This window comes from Mus caroli, unplaced genomic scaffold (genome assembly GCF_978045245.1).
Source record: "Mus caroli unplaced genomic scaffold, Mus_caroli_1 scaffold_17, whole genome shotgun sequence".
Classification (NCBI taxonomy): domain Eukaryota; kingdom Metazoa; phylum Chordata; class Mammalia; order Rodentia; family Muridae; genus Mus; species Mus caroli.
The window spans coordinates 32,704,304-32,719,998 of record NW_028227272.1 but is presented as its reverse complement, the minus strand read 5'-3'; positions in this window follow the sequence as shown (position 1 = coordinate 32,719,998).

Here is a 15,695-nt window from a genome sequence, read left to right as displayed (position 1 = left end):
TGTGTACTATCTTTGTTATTATTTTGAGGATTTTTTTGAGGCGTGTGTGGATGTGTGCAGGCACTTACGCATGTGTGTGGAGGTCAGAGGACAGCTCTTTGGAGCAGGTTTGTCCCATCTACCCTTAGTTGCGTTTGGGGGTCACCAGGCTCATGTAGCAGGTGCCTTTACCAGCTGACCACTGTACTCATCCAAGTGTGTTTGTTTACATCTGTTTGTCAATACTGAATCTGTGCTTTTGGTACCATGTTAGCACTTTGCTTAACCCAAGGACTGTGCATTCCGCCTCACTGCTGGGGTGCCGGGACGCTGCTCACGGAGAGACGAAACACAGAGGTGCTAGGCTATGTTCTTTCCTTGACACCATAAGGGTGCAGGGCTCATGGGACACACTGCTTAGGGGAGGCAGAACGTAACTAAGCCAGAAGTTCCAGCCTGTGCGTTTCTCCCGGTGAGAACCGCACAGGCTGGGACTGACGCTGTGGTTCTCATACTCCTGGGCACCCAGACGCTCCTGGGCACCCAGACGCCCCTGGGTTTAAGAACTGGGAGCGGGGAGGGCTGAGATGAGCTGGGGTGAGGGGGAATTAGCTTAGCTCAGAGTGAATGGCAGGAGTGGGGAGGGGCCTTCTGCTGGAGACTTAGATGCGGCTTGGTATGAGGAAGCATGCCGCACCCCCCAACCCCTCCCCCCCCCCAACCCGGTCTTTGATGAAGGAGACAGTCCTAGTTTGTCCAAACTATTTACTCAAGGTGGAAAACGGATGCATGTGACTTACTTAGGGTGGACCAGAGTTTAAGTGCCTTTTGCAGGAAGTGATGCCTGGGAAGGGAAGCTCACTGGATAGACATTCAGGGCCTATCTAGATACCTCATTAGCCTAGAGAACTCTGGGTTCTTCTATGCTTCATGACCAGTTGTCATGGTCCTTTTAGTGTGGTCTCATGGTCACGTGCTCCAGGACAGGAACCAGGTCGGGAGCTGATATAAATGCCTACCGTTCTCAATTATGAGAACTTCTGGGGTTCTTTAGTCTGCTCTACCTTACCAGTTTTTCTGTCTAGTGACATGGTTCCACTTGCCCCACAAAAGTCCTAAAGCTTTTGCCTCCTCCCCTCCCCTTCCTCCTCCTCGTCTACCTCCTCTTCTTCCTCCTAGTTTTCTTATCTTAATGCACGTCTGCCAAGCGGTTAGACACTATCTCTGCATTTTACTAGAACTCAAGTCTTTCTCTTTTCCTGTCTTTGGTTTGTCTGTTTTTTGGGTGCTGAGGGTTGAACCCAGGTCTTCACACATGTGAGGTGAGCTCTTCACCATGGAACTGAGTCTCTGGCTGAGGGCTCATTTTCATTGCCAGCCGTGCCATTAAAAAACAAATTTCCATTAAAAAACATGCAGTTGCCACACACCTTTAATCCCTCAGCACTTAATTCTTAAGTATTCAGGAGGCAGATGCAAGTGGATCTCTGTGAGTTCGAGGCCAGCCTGGTCTACAGAGTTCCAGGACAGCCAGCACTACACAGAGAAACCCTGTCTTGAAAAACAAACAAACAAAACCAAAAACCTCTGTCTGTGATTTCAATATCACTGTTCTTTCCAGAGAGAACTGCAAATCCTTGTGTGGGTAACAATCATCACGGTTTGTTTTAAATCCTGAACCTAAGGTGTTTGAGTGCTTGAATGATTCATTCATTCTCTCTCTCTCTCTCTCTCTCTCTCTCTCTCTCTCTCTCTCTCTCCACTTCATTAACTTAAATACCCACTCACTAAAATTTGTCTTTTTATTTAACAAGCTCAAATACCCCTATAATGTCTGTTATCAGTAACCATAAATTTTTTTATTTAAATCTTAGAGTCACGAAAAATGTTTAAATTTTAAGTTATAGCTCATATACGTGTTCTAGGTGCAGAAAAAGATGATACAAGTTATTCAAGCTTAAAACTTATTATTTTAGGTGAAATTGTGCAGGGAAAGCAGCGTGATGTATTAGCTAGAAGAGTAGAGGGAGCCGCGTAAATTCAGACGTTGATGGATTCTTCCAGTATATTTTTAAGATGTTTTGCCTTATAGATTCTGTTGGCAACATTTACAAGAATGGTTTTACTTTTTAAAATATCAGTATTTACAGTATCCCGGAAATTACATTTAAACTATGATGAAAAATTCTACATGTCACCTGGGAAGCCATAGTAGGCATGACTGAATTCTTTCAGTCATTTTAGGAAATGTGTGGGTAAAATAATGCTAATAAAGAAATAGTCACTGCTCTCCTCCACTACATCCCACGGAGGACTAAGCAGGAGCTGGCGTGATGCTGACCAGAAGCTGATGGCCTCTTCAGGGCAGGGAGCTGAGATGCTCAGGAGAGCGGCAGGAAGCAGTGCCAGGTTCCTCTGTTCTCTGAAAGGAAGTTTAAGGTAAGAATCCTAAGCATAGCCAATTTTTCCTGTTCTGGTTAACGATTCCCTGGGCAGCTGTTTGGGCGGTGGAAAAAGGGACCCAAGAGTGAATTCTGAGCCATTTAGTAGGTATGCTTTACAACAGTATGCTCCCGGGGGCTGCTGGAATCAGAACCGTGTCAGCCATCTTTACTAAGGTGAACACAGCCTGGAAGTGTGAGAGTCCAGCTTCTCCCTCTTTCCCCTGCTTTCTCTCCATTCTCCATTCTAGGTTTTGGAGTGGTGTTCTTCATTGTACCCGAGCAGATTTCTTCCTCTGTGAGGTTTTTTTTTTTTTTTTTTTTAATCTGATGGTTTAAATAAAATGGCTCCCGTAGGCCCCTATATTTGAAGACTTGGTCCCGAGTTGATGGAATTGCTTGGGAAGAATTAGGAGGCGTAGCCTTGTTGAAGGAGGTGTGTCCTGGGCTTTGAGGTTTCAAAAGCTCTTTCCAATGTTCTTTCTGCATAGTGGTTGTTGATAGAAATGTGAGCTCTCAGCCATTCCTTCATGGACTCCAACTCTCTGAACCAGCGAGCCAGATTAAACGTTTTCGTGTATAGTTGCCTGGGGTGTGCTGTTTTATCACAGCAATAGCAAAGTGACTAAGACAGAAGAGGGCCTTGTAGGCAGCAATGCCAAAACAGAAGATGAGCCAATGACGTCACGGCAGGATGGCGACTGGGCGGATGTGTAAGACTCGTTTTTCCTGACTAAACACAGTCTAGTCTGGTCTTCCCTTTGCTTCCTGTCTCAACCACCCCCCACCCCCCAATAGATCAAGAGAAAGGACAGATTTCCATCACCATTTCAAGACCATATTCCCAGACGGATGTTAAGATGAAGCTCTAGGAAGGACAGAGCTTTTTCTACATACAAAGTGATGGTTAAGCTGGGGGAGGGACCCAACTCCTTACCCAAGCCAGGGATGCTGGCAGTGCGGGTCAGATGGGGGGTAGGTAACGACGGGGATTGCCTGAGAGAGTGGAGGGTTATAGTAATTCAGGCAGCTTCATGTCAGGGCTCCAAGAATCCTGTCCAGAATGTTTCCTCCCCTGCCAAATTACACAAATTACATTCTGAAAGACCCAGAACCACTCAGCCCTCAGGTCAGGCTCTTAAAGCCTTTATTAAAACCTTGCCAACCAGTCACTCCTCAGTCAGACTCGGGCTATCCAAATGGTGCTTTAAAAAGCAGAGACACGGGTGTGGTGGCGCATGGCTTTCATCCCAGCACTAGGGAGGCAGAGGCAGGAGGATTTCTGAGTTCGAGGCCAGCCTGGTCTACAAAGTGAGTTCCTGGACAGCCAGGGCTACACAGAGAAACCCTATCTCGAAAAAAAAAAAAAAAAAAAAGCAGAGACCCAAGGAATACAGGGCATCTAGACAAGATTTGATTGGGAGCAGAGATGGGGTGAGGCCCTCCAGGAGCATCAGACTAGGGAAGTACCTGGCAAAGCAGCTATCAATGGAAGAGACCAAGTAACCTGAGCTGATTTTCCTTTCTTTTCTGTTCTCTGAGTGAAGGGACCCTGTGTATGTGCAGCAAGAACTTAATTATTGAGCTACATCTGTTGCCCTGTTTTATTTTTCAAGCAAGTTTTACTTTAAATTATTATTATTATTGTTGTTGATCATTATTATTAACATTCAGATTATTAAGTCTGTGTGTGTGTGTGTGCCCCTTATCTATGCCTATGCTGCAGCATGTATTTAGGAGTCAGAGGACAATTTGCAAGAGTCAAGAATCTCATCTCTTCCTTCACCAGGTGGGTTCTAGGCATTGAACTCAGGTCAGCAAGCTTACACGTCGAGCATTTCTGTCTGCTGAGGTAGCTCACCCATCCTTTTAAAGATTTTAAGGCAGTGCCTCCTCACCCACCTGGGCTGGCCAGACCATTCTTGACATTTGCAATCCTCCTGCCTCAGCCTCCTGAGTACCTGAGATTGTAGACCTGTGGCTCAGTACCTAGCCATTTGGTTGATTTTTGTTCCCATCCAGTCAATGGTCGTTCCATTAAAGCTGTGCAATAACCTGTGAGAAGAGAAGGGGCCTGGCAAGATGGCTCCGCAGGAAAATGCACCTGACACCAAGCCTGATGACCTGAGTTTGATCCCTGGAACCCACGTGGTAGAAGGAGAGAACCAGCTCCTACAACTTGTCTTCTAACATCCGTGTGTGTGTGTGTGTGTGTGTGTGTATTTACACACCTGCCATGATGGTCTGCCTGTAACACAAGTTCAAAGACACCCCACGGCTTACACACACACACACACACACACACACACACACACACACGTATTAAAATCATTCCAAGAGGACCAGATAGAAACAAATTACAAGGCATGCTATGACATTACAACGAGCTGAATCCCCCCCCCAAAGACAATAAAACAGGCAAGCCCATCAAAATTCAAAACACATAGACTCTGAGCAATTCACCCTGCCATCACTGTCCGCCTGTAACACAAGCTCAAAGACATCGCACGTCTTCCACTAGGGGCCTGGTTAAATAAATGGTGGGCCAGTGGTTAGGGAAATCCACTGAGGATGAGACCCTGAGGATGGCTGGGGATTGGAAAGCCTCTGCGCATCGTTACAGACAGATGGGTGCATGTGGCTCAGCACACACACCTGGGCAAATGCTAAAAACCATCCGTGGGTTCAAAATGCCAAGCAGTGGCATTTCAGAATGAAGCTTCTGGGGTATAAGAATGAACCTGAAATGTCTCTCTAAAGGATGAAATTCTCCTTACAACTTTGTGAATAGGATCTACAAGGGTCAGGCTGGAGACATGGCTCAGTGGCTAAAGGACCTGGATTCAATTCCTACCACCCACATGGCAGCCCACAACTGTCTGTAACTCCAATTCCAAGGGATCTGGCACCCTCACACTGACATACATGCAGGCAGAATACCAATGTACATAAAATACAAATAAATCAATTAAAAAAAAAAGATCTACGAGACTTTACACTGGTTGTTACTGTGTCGCAAAAGCAATGGCTCAGGGCTGTCAGCTGTGGGGTGGCCCCAGTGGTGACCCCACATCTGCATCATCACATACTGCTGTCTTTCAAAACAGTATTGAAAATTGCAGTCTCATGTAGCCCAGGCTGGCCTTAACCTTGCTGTGTAGTCGAAGATGACCTTGAAGTTCTTTTTTTTTTTTTTTTTGATTTTTATTACATATTTTCCTCAATTACATTTCCAATGTTATCCCAAAAGTCCCCCATAGCACCCCCCACTTCCCTACCCACCCATTCCCATTCTTTTGGCCCTGGCATTCCCCTATATTGGGGCATATAAAGTTTGCAAGTCCAATGGGCCTCTCTTTCCATTGATGGCCTACTAGGCCATCTTTCGATACATATGCAGCTAGAGACAAGAGCTCCGGGGTTCTGGTTAGTACATCATGTTGTTCCAACAATAGGGTTGCAGATCCCTTTAGCTCCTTGGGTACTTTCTCTAGCTTCTCCATTGGGAGCCCTGTGATACATCCAATAGCTGACTGTGAACATCCACTCCTGTGTTTGCTAGGCCCCGGCATCGTCTCACAAGAGACAGCTATATTTGGGTCCTTTCAGCAAAATCTTGCTAGTGTATGCAATGGTGTCAGCGTTTAGAAGCTGATTATGGGATGGATCCCTGGATACGGCAGTCTCTAAATGGTCCATCCTTTCATCACAGCTACGAACTTTGTCTCTGTAACTCCTTCCCTGGGTGTTTTGTTCCCAATTCTAAGAAGGGGCACAGTGTCCACACTTTGGTCTTCATTCTTCTTGAGTTTCATGCGTTTATCAAATTGTATCTTATATCTTGGGTATCCTAAGTTTTGGGCTAATATCCACTTATCAATGAATACATATTGTGTGAGTTCTTTTGTGATTGTGTTACTTCACTCAAGATGATGCCCTCCAGGTCCATCCATTTGGCTAGGAATTTCATAAATTCATTCTTTTTAATAGCTGAGTAGTACTCCATTGTGTAAATGTACCATAATTTCTGTATCCATTCCTCTGTTGAGGGACATCTGGGTTCTTTCCAGCTTCTGGCTATTATAAATAGGGCTGCTATGAACATAGTGGAGCATGTGTCCTTTTTACCGGTTGGGACATCTTCTGGATATATGCCCAGGAGAGGTATTGCTGGATCCTCCGGTAGTACTATGTCCAATTTTCTGAGGAACCGCCAGACTGATTTCCAGAGTGGTTGTACAAGCTTGCAATCCCACCAACAATGGAGGAGTGTTCCTCTTTCTCCACATCCTCGCCAGCAACTGCTGTCACCTGAATTTTTGATCTTAGCCATTCTGACTGGTGTGAGGTGGAATCTCAGGGTTGTTTTGATTTGCATTTCCCTGATGATTAAGGATGTTGAACATTTTTTCAGGTGTTTCTCTGCCATTCGGTATTCCTCAGGTGAGAATTCTTTGTTCAGTTCTGAGCCCCATTTTTTAATGGGGTTATTTGACTTTCTGGAGTCCACCTTCTTGAGTTCTTTATATATATTGGATATTAGTCCCTTATCTGATTTAGGATAGGTGAAGATCCTTTCCCAATCTGTTGGTGGTTTTTTTGTCTTATTGATGGTGTCTTTAGCCTTGCAGAAGCTTTGTAGTTTCATGAGGTCCCACTTGTCAATTCTCGATCTTACAGCACAAGCCATTACTGTTCTATTCAGGAATTTTTCCCCTGTGCCCATATCTTCAAGGCTTTTCCCCACTTTCTCCTCTATAAGTTTCAGTGTCTCTGGTTTTATGTGAAGTTCCTTGATCCACTTAGACTTGACCTTAGTACAAGGAGATAGGAATGGATCGATTCGCATTCTTCTACATGTTAACAACCAGTTGTGCCAGCACCATTTGTTGAAAATGCTGTCTTTCTTCCACTGGATGTTTTTAGCTCCCTTGTCGAAGATCAAGTGACCATAGGTGTGTGGGTTCATTTCTGGGTCTTCAATTCTATTCCATTGGTCTATTTGTCTGTCACTATACCAGTACCATGCAGTTTTTATCACAATTGCTCTGTAGTAGAGCTTTAGGTCCGGCATGGTGATTCCACCAGAGGTTCTTTTATCCTTGAGAAGAGTTTTTGCTATCCTAGGTTTTTTGTTATTCCAGATGAATTTGCAGATTGCACTTTCTAATTCGTTGAAGAATTGATTTGGAATTTTGATGGGGATTGCATTGAATCTGTAGATTGCTTTTGGCAAGATAGCCATTTTTACAATGTTGATCCTGCCAATCCATGAGCATGGGAGATCTTTCCATCTTCTGAGATCTTCTATAATTTCTTTCTTCAGAGACTTGAAGTTTTTATTATACAGATCTTTCACTTCCTTAGTTAGAGTCACGCCAAGATATTTTATATTATTTGTGACTATTGAGAAGGGTGTTGTTTCCCTAATTTCTTTCTCAGCCTGTTTATTCTTTGTGTAGAGAAAGGCCATTGATTTGTTTGAGTTAATTTTATATCCAGCTACTTCACCGAAGCTGTTTATCAGGCTTAGGAGTTCTCTGGTGGAATTTTTAGGGTCACTTATATATACTATCATATCATCTGCAAAAAGTGATATTTTGACTTCATCTTTTCCAATTTGTATCCCTTTGATCTCCTTTTGTTGTCGAATTGCTCTGGCTAGGACTTCAAGTACAATGTTGAATAGGTATGGAGAAAGTGGACAGCCTTGTCTAGTCCCTGATTTTAGAGGGATTGCTTTAAGCTTCTGACCATTTACTTTGATGTTGGCTACTGGTTTGCTGTAGATTGCTTTTATCATGTTTAGGTATGGGCCTTGAATTCCTGATCTTTCCAAGACTTTTATCATGAATGGGTGTTGGATCTTGTCAAATGCTTTTTCCGCATCTAACGAGATGACCATGTGGTTTTTGTCTTTGAGTTTGTTTATATACTGGATTACGTTGATGGATTTCCGTATATTGAACCATCCCTGCATCCCTGGGATGAAACCTACTTGGTCAGGATGGATGATTGTTTTGATGTGTTCTTGGATTCGGTTAGCAAGAACTTTATTGAGGATTTTTGCATCAATATTCATAAGGGATATTGGTCTGAAGTTTTCTATCTTTGTTGGGTCTTTTTGTGGTTTAGGTATCAGAGTAATTGTGGCTTCATAGAATGAGTTGGGTAGAGTACCTTCTGTTTCTATTTTGTGGAATAGTTTGTGAAGAACTGGGATTAGATCTTCTTTGAAGGTCTGATAGAACTCTGCACTAAACCCATCTGGTCCTGGGCTTTTTTTAGTTGGGAGACTATTAATGACTGCTTCTATTTCTTTGGGGGATATAGGGCTGTTTAGATCATTAACCTGATCTTGATTCAACTTTGGTACCTGGTATCTGTCTAGGAACTTCTCCATTTCATCCAGGTTCTCCAGTTTTGTTGAGTATAGCCTTTGGTAGAAGGATCTGATGGTGTTTTGGATGTCTTCAGGATCTGTTGTTATGTCTCCTTTTTCATTTCTGATTTTGTTAATTAGGATGCTTTCCCTGTGCCCTCTAGTGAGTCTGGCTAAGGGTTTATCTATCTTGTTGATTTTCTCAAAGAACCAGCTCCTTGATTGGTTGATTCTTTGAATAGCTTTTCTTGTTTCCACTTGGTTGATTTCACCCCTGAGTTTGATTATTTCCTGCCGTCTACTCCTCTTGGGTGAATTTGCTTCCTTTTGTTCTAGTGCTTTTAGGTGTGTTGTCAAGCTGCTAATGTGTGCTCTCTCTAGTTTCCTTTTGGAGGCACTCAGAGCTATGAGTTTTCCTCTTAGAAATGCTTTCATTGCGTCCCATAAGTTTGGGTATGTTGTGGCTTCATTTTCATTGAACTCTAAAAAGTCCTTAATTTCTTTCTTTATTCCTTCCTTGACCAAGGTATCATTGAGAAGAGTGTTGTTCAGTTTCCACGTGAAGGTTGGCTTTCTATTATTTATTTTGTTATTGAAGATCAGCCTTAGTCCATGGTGATCTGATAGGATGCATGGGACAATTTCAATATTTTTGTATCTGTTGAGGCCTGCTTTGTGACCAATTATGTGGTCAATTTTGGAAAAGGTACCATGAGGTGCTGAGAAGAAGGTATATCCTTTTGTTTTAGGATAGAATGTTCTGTAGATATCTGCCAGATTCATTTGATTCATAATTTCTCTTAGTTTCACTGTGTCCCTGTTTAGTTTCTGTTTCCATGATCTGTCCATTGGTGAAAGTGGTGTGTTGAAGTCTCCCACTATTATTGTATGAGGTGCAATGTGTGCTTTGAGATTTACTAAAGTTTCTTTAATGAATGTGGCTGCCTTTGTATTTGGAGCATAGATATTCAGGATTGATAGTTCCTCTTGGAGGATTTTACCTTTGATGAGTATGAAGTGTCCCTCCCTGTCTTTTTTAATGACTTTGGGTTGGAAGTCAATCTTATCAGATATTAGAATGGCTACTCCAGCTTGTTTCTTCATGCCATTTGCTTGGAAAATTGTTTTCCAGCCTTTCATTCTGAGGTAGTGTCTATCCTTTTCTCTGAGATGAGTTTCCTGTAAGCAGCAAAATGTTGGGTCTTGTTTGTGTAGCCAGTTTGTTAGTCTATGTCTTTTTATCGGGGAGTTGAGTCCATTGATATTAAGAGATATTAAGGAAAAGTAATTGTTGTTTCCTGTTATTTTTGTTGTTAAGGTTGGCATTTTGTTCTTGTGGCTGTCTTCTTTTAGGTTTGTTGAGGGATTACCTTCTTGTTGTTTCTAGGGCGTGGTTCCTGTCCTTGTATTGGTTTTTTTCTGTTATTATCCTTTGAAGGGCTGGATTCGTGGAGAGATAATGTGTGAATTTGGTTTTGTCGTGGAATACTTTGGTTTCTCCATCTATGTTAATTGAGAGTTTGGCTGGGTATAGTAGCCTGGGCTGGAATTTGTGTTCTTTTAGTGTCTGTATAACATCCGTCCAGGATCTTCTGGCTTTCATAGTCTCTGGTGACAAATCTGGTGTAATTCTGATAGGCTTGCCTTTATATGTTACTTGGCCTTTTTCTCTTACTGCTTTTAGTATTCTCTCTTTATTTATAGCATTTGTTGTTCTGATTATAATGTGTCGGGAGGTATTTCTTTTCTGGTCCAGTCTATTTGGAGTTCTGTAGGCTTCTTGTATGTTCATGGGCATCTCTTTCTTTAGATTTGGGAAGTTTTCTTCTATAATTTTGTTGAAGATGTTTGCTGGTCCTTTGAGTTGAAAATCTTCATTCTCATCCACTCCTATTATCCGTAGGTTTGGTCTTCTCATTGTGTCCTGTATTTCTTGGATGTTTTGAGTTAGGATCTTTTTGCATTTTACATTTTCCTTGATTGTTGTGCCGATGTTCTCTATGGAATCTTCTGCACCTGAGATTCTCTCTTCCATCTCTTGTATTCTGTTGCTGATGCTCGTATCTATGGTTCCAGATTTCTTTCCTAGGGTTTCTATCTCCAGTGTTGCCTCATTTTGGGTTTTCTTTATTGTGTCTACTTCCCTTTTTAGGTCTAGTATGGTTTTGTTCATTTCCATCATCTGTTTGGATGTGTTTTCCTGTTTTTCTGTAAGGACTTCTACCTGTTTGATTATGTTATTGTGTTTTTCTTTAAGGATTTGTAACTCTTTAGCAGTGTTCTCCTGCAATTCTTTAAGGGATTTTTGTGCTTCCTCTTTATTGTCTTCTGCCTGTTTAGCAGTGTTCTCCTGCATTTCTTTAAGTGTGTTATTAAAGTCCTTCTTGAAGTCCTCTATCATCATCAGGAGATATGCTTTTAAATCCGTGTCTAGCTTTTCCGGTGTGTTGGGGTGCCCTGGACTGGGCGAAGTGGGGGTGCTGGATTCTGATGATGGTGAGTGGTCTTGGTTTCTGTTAGTAAGATTATTACGTTTACCTTTCGCCATCTGGTAATCTCTGGGGTTAGTTGTTATCGTTGTCACTGTTTAAAGATTGGAGCAGAAGCTGTGTTCCACTCACCAGCAGTCCCAAAATCCTGCGGTGGGGGTCGTGGGTAGCTGGCGGGTGTCAGGCAACCCTGCTCTCCCGCTACCCCAGCGCTGATCCGGCTGGATGAGGCCTGTGGCCCTACTCAGGCCGGTTTCTGCTTCCCTAACTAATGCAGTCTCAGGTCCCGCGCAATTGGATTGGAGCAGAAGCTGTGCTCCACTCACCAGAAGTCTTAAGATCCTGTGGCAGGTGTTGTGGGTAGCTGGCGAGTGTCAGCGGACCCTGCGCCCCAGCTGCCCCGGTCGACCTTGAAGTTCTGATCCTGCCTCCTGAGTACTGGGATGACAGACTTGCACTATCACATCCAGGATTCTTCTATGCTGGGGCTTGACCTCAGGGCTGAGTGCATGCTGGGCAAGCGCTGTACCAACTGAGGTGGACCAAAGACCTAAAGACTCACATTCTCTAAGTACCATTACACTGTGCAACACTATTTCCTCTTCCTCATTTCTCTGCGTATTCCTTCATCTGGATCAAAGGTGATTTAGTCGCAAATATTATACATGTTAGTAATTTTTTTCTGCTCATGGAGTATTGCAGTAGAAAAACTGACATTATTTTTAAATTAATTTTTCACAAAATGAATTCTCAAATGCAATTTATTTTTGAAAGACTCATAACCTAAATGGAATTAAACTGCCCAAAATTAACATAATTCTTAAAAGTAATTTCATTCAATGTAATGAATGTGAGACAGTTATCAAGCCCGTTGACAAATATTAGACCCATGATTTCATCAAATCTCTATTATTCTGCCTTAGATCATTGAAAACTGTTCAACAAATATTGGCTCCAAAGAATATAATAATGTTCTTTCTGAATTTACCCCACTAATATTCTTTTAAACTCTCAATAATTTCTTCAGTTCACTTGCTATTTCCATGTGCTGGATTATTTTCAACACAAATTAATTGCTTTTGTAATCAGCATTAATTATGATGGCATTCTCATCATGCAATCTCAAGTGTACACATGTAACTTGACTGACTAATAGAGTGTCCACGTAGTAGGAAGCATGAGAGAGATCCTCACTGGAGATTTACCTAGACATTTACAGTATTTTCTATTAATAAACCTCAAAGCAAGTCTCGTGCATGTTGCTACTGTGGATGTGGTGGCTAGATTCAGTGATGACCTCCTGTAACCACAACTGTCCATCAAGCTCAGCTCCAAATGCTGAGGGCAAAGGGGCAATTTGCAGATTTGGAGCTGAACTCCCAGTGTGTCTCATGAGCAAATTCAGAGGGTCTCCCATGTGTGGCAATCTTCTCTCTCTCTCTCTCTCTCTCTCTCTCTCTCTCTCTCTCTCTCTCTTTCATTTATATGAGTACACTGTAGCTGTCTTCAGGCACACCAGAAGAGGGCATATGATCCCATTACAGATGGTTGTGAGCCACCATGTGATTGCTGAGAATTGGAAATTGGACTCAGGACCACTGGAAGAGCAGTCGGTGCTCTTAACCACTAAGCCATCTCTCCTGCCCCTTGCTTTCTGGGTTTTTGACTGTATGAAGCAATAAGAATGCAGTTAAAGCCACACTTTACAATTTATTCTTTTCCCATACTAACAGTATGTGGTATCACACACTCAGAATCCTGGACAGGGTTAGTGAGCTACCATGCCAGCCAGATATGTGAGCTACTCAGTGCTTAATTGGAAAATGTGTTTTGTTTTAGTTGATTTTGCTCAAATACAGGCTAATGCATGTGTTCCAAGTATGTTTGTGATAGGCTCAAGGAAGCCGTGATGTTGGGTGTGTCAGGCATAGTAAATGAATTTTGGCTTCTATTTTGGGGTTACCATAGGGTTATAGGCACCCTATCCATTGTAAGTGGGAAACACCTTTGTACATGAGCCTGTGCATGCATGTATCTCTTACCATCTCAGCTTCCTCAAGGAGGAGAACCCTGGAGCCTAAGAATTAAGACTAGGAGACATGTATAATGGTAAATGTTATATAATAAAATTAAAGATATTTGGAATGCTTTTACAGTAAAGAAATGGAATGTTTAAGAAGCATCTTGTTTTCCTTTTCTGTTTCTGTGATTAAACCCTCTGCCAAAAGCAACTCAAGAGAGGAAGGGTTTAACTCACAGTTAGAGGGTTTAGTCCATCGTGATGGGGACATCAAAGCAGCAGCTTGGAGCAACTGGTCACATCTCGTCCACAGCAAAGCAGCAGAGAGGGATGAGAGCTTTCTGCCTCTCAGTTCCACTTCTTCATTTACACAGTCCAGAACCCCAGCCAGGGAATGGTGCTGCCCACAGTGGGCAGCAGGTCTTCCTACCTAAGTCAAGCTAATCAAGGCAACCCCTCACAGGTATGTCCAGAGACTCATGCATTTCCCAGGGGGTTCTAGATGATGTCAAACTGACAATTAACACTGACCATCATAGGAAAGTTGCTGATATGTTTATCCTGATTTGAACATTACACATATGTGCACATCAAAACATCACACAGTACCTATAAATCTCTACCATTTTAGGTTACCCATTAAAATTAGTTTTAAAAGAAGACTTATTTTCACTGTATGTTCTTGTGTGTGTGTGTGTGTGTGTGTGTGGTTTATTTGTTGTTTGGGGAAAACAGTCTCATTATGAAGCCCAGGCTGCCTAGAACTACCTACATAGACCATGCTGACCCCACTTTTCAATGACGCCCCTGAGGTTGCCCCCTGATTGCTGAGATTGTAGCTGTACACCTCCATGTTCAGCTGCATATTTTTTCACATTATTCAATTTAAAAATTTTCACTGTGTGTACAAATGTGCCCCCCTTGTGAATTTGCCATGATGGACACATAGAGGTCAGGGGACACTCTATGGGAGTCATTTTTCTCCTTCCAATATGTGGGTCCTGGGGAGTGAACTCAAGAAGCCAAGCTTGACACCTGCTGAGCTCTGTCTGGCTCCCACAGCATCTCACTATGTAGCCCTGGTGCGCCTGAAACTGGCTTTGTAGGTCCCAGTGTGAAGACATGGGCTCAAAGTATCTCATCACCCAGGTGAAATCCCTGAGAAGCACAGCTACATCTGTGGCCAATGTTCTCTTCAAGGGATGTGACCACAAGTCACACTTTGGCCAGCAATGGATTCCCACTGTACCACGACTAACCCAGAAAGCCATGTGACAAGCTCATTATCTACCTGCCTACGGGCATGTAAGAAAAATGCACAAGGAGACCCAGAGAAGTAATCTTTGTCAAAAGAAAATATGAAACTATATTAGTGGGTAATGTAAATTATGATAAACTCATGTAGTCGGATGATCTATTTATATAGGAGGAGAGAACAAATTTAGGTAATAAAAATAAAATTTACGTGATAGAGTATTTCAGACTATTATGTAAACATTTCAAAGTATACTAGGACATAATGGAATGTGTAAAGATTGCATTTTCTCTAACTGAAGAGACAGAATGGGGAAACCTTATCACTCATGGGACTCTGCAAACAAGGCCCTCTCTGCTTTCCCTACCCACTGCCAGGACAGGCCTGCAGAAGACCCTGAGGCTTGGAAGAATTTCTAACAATGTAAGAAGATTATGATACAATGTTATGTGTTTAAAATCAGAATAATTAGTATGACTTACTTTTATAAAATGCCATCAAACTTACATAAAATCACAGAGAAATGTCTGGAAAAGATATATTAAGATATTGATAATTATCTCTTTAGGACATTAATATTTTATTAGGCTTTTATTGTACCCAAAATTATGTTTCTTTTTGGGGACAGAGTCCATTTTATCTCAGGCTGGCTTCAAATTCACTATATAGGACCCTCCTGCCCCCATCTTCCAAAGGTTGGGAATATAGGCATGTGCCACCAGGCCAAGTTTATTCTATATTGAACTCAGGGGTTTGTGCATGCTAGGCAAAGCACTCTGATAACTGAGACTATTTCCAGTCCTAATGAATTACCTTGTTTTTCAGTGCCGGGGAATCAAGCCCAGCCTCATGGATACAAAGTGGTACTCTATCAACTGAGCCACATCACAGCCCATTCCAAAATTATATTTCTTCTTATTCTTCTTCCTTTTAATACTCTCTCTCTCTCTCTCTCTCTCTCTCTCTCTCTCTCTCTCTCTCTCTCTCTCTCTCATTTAGCTCATGGCTTTGGATGTAGGTGGTTCAAAGAGCACAGTACAATTAGAGCGAAGGGCCATCTAAAATGCAGCACTTTGTGGCAAGGTGCAGGTGGGGGTGTTTCTGGCCTCAGGTTTTCTTTAATGAACAT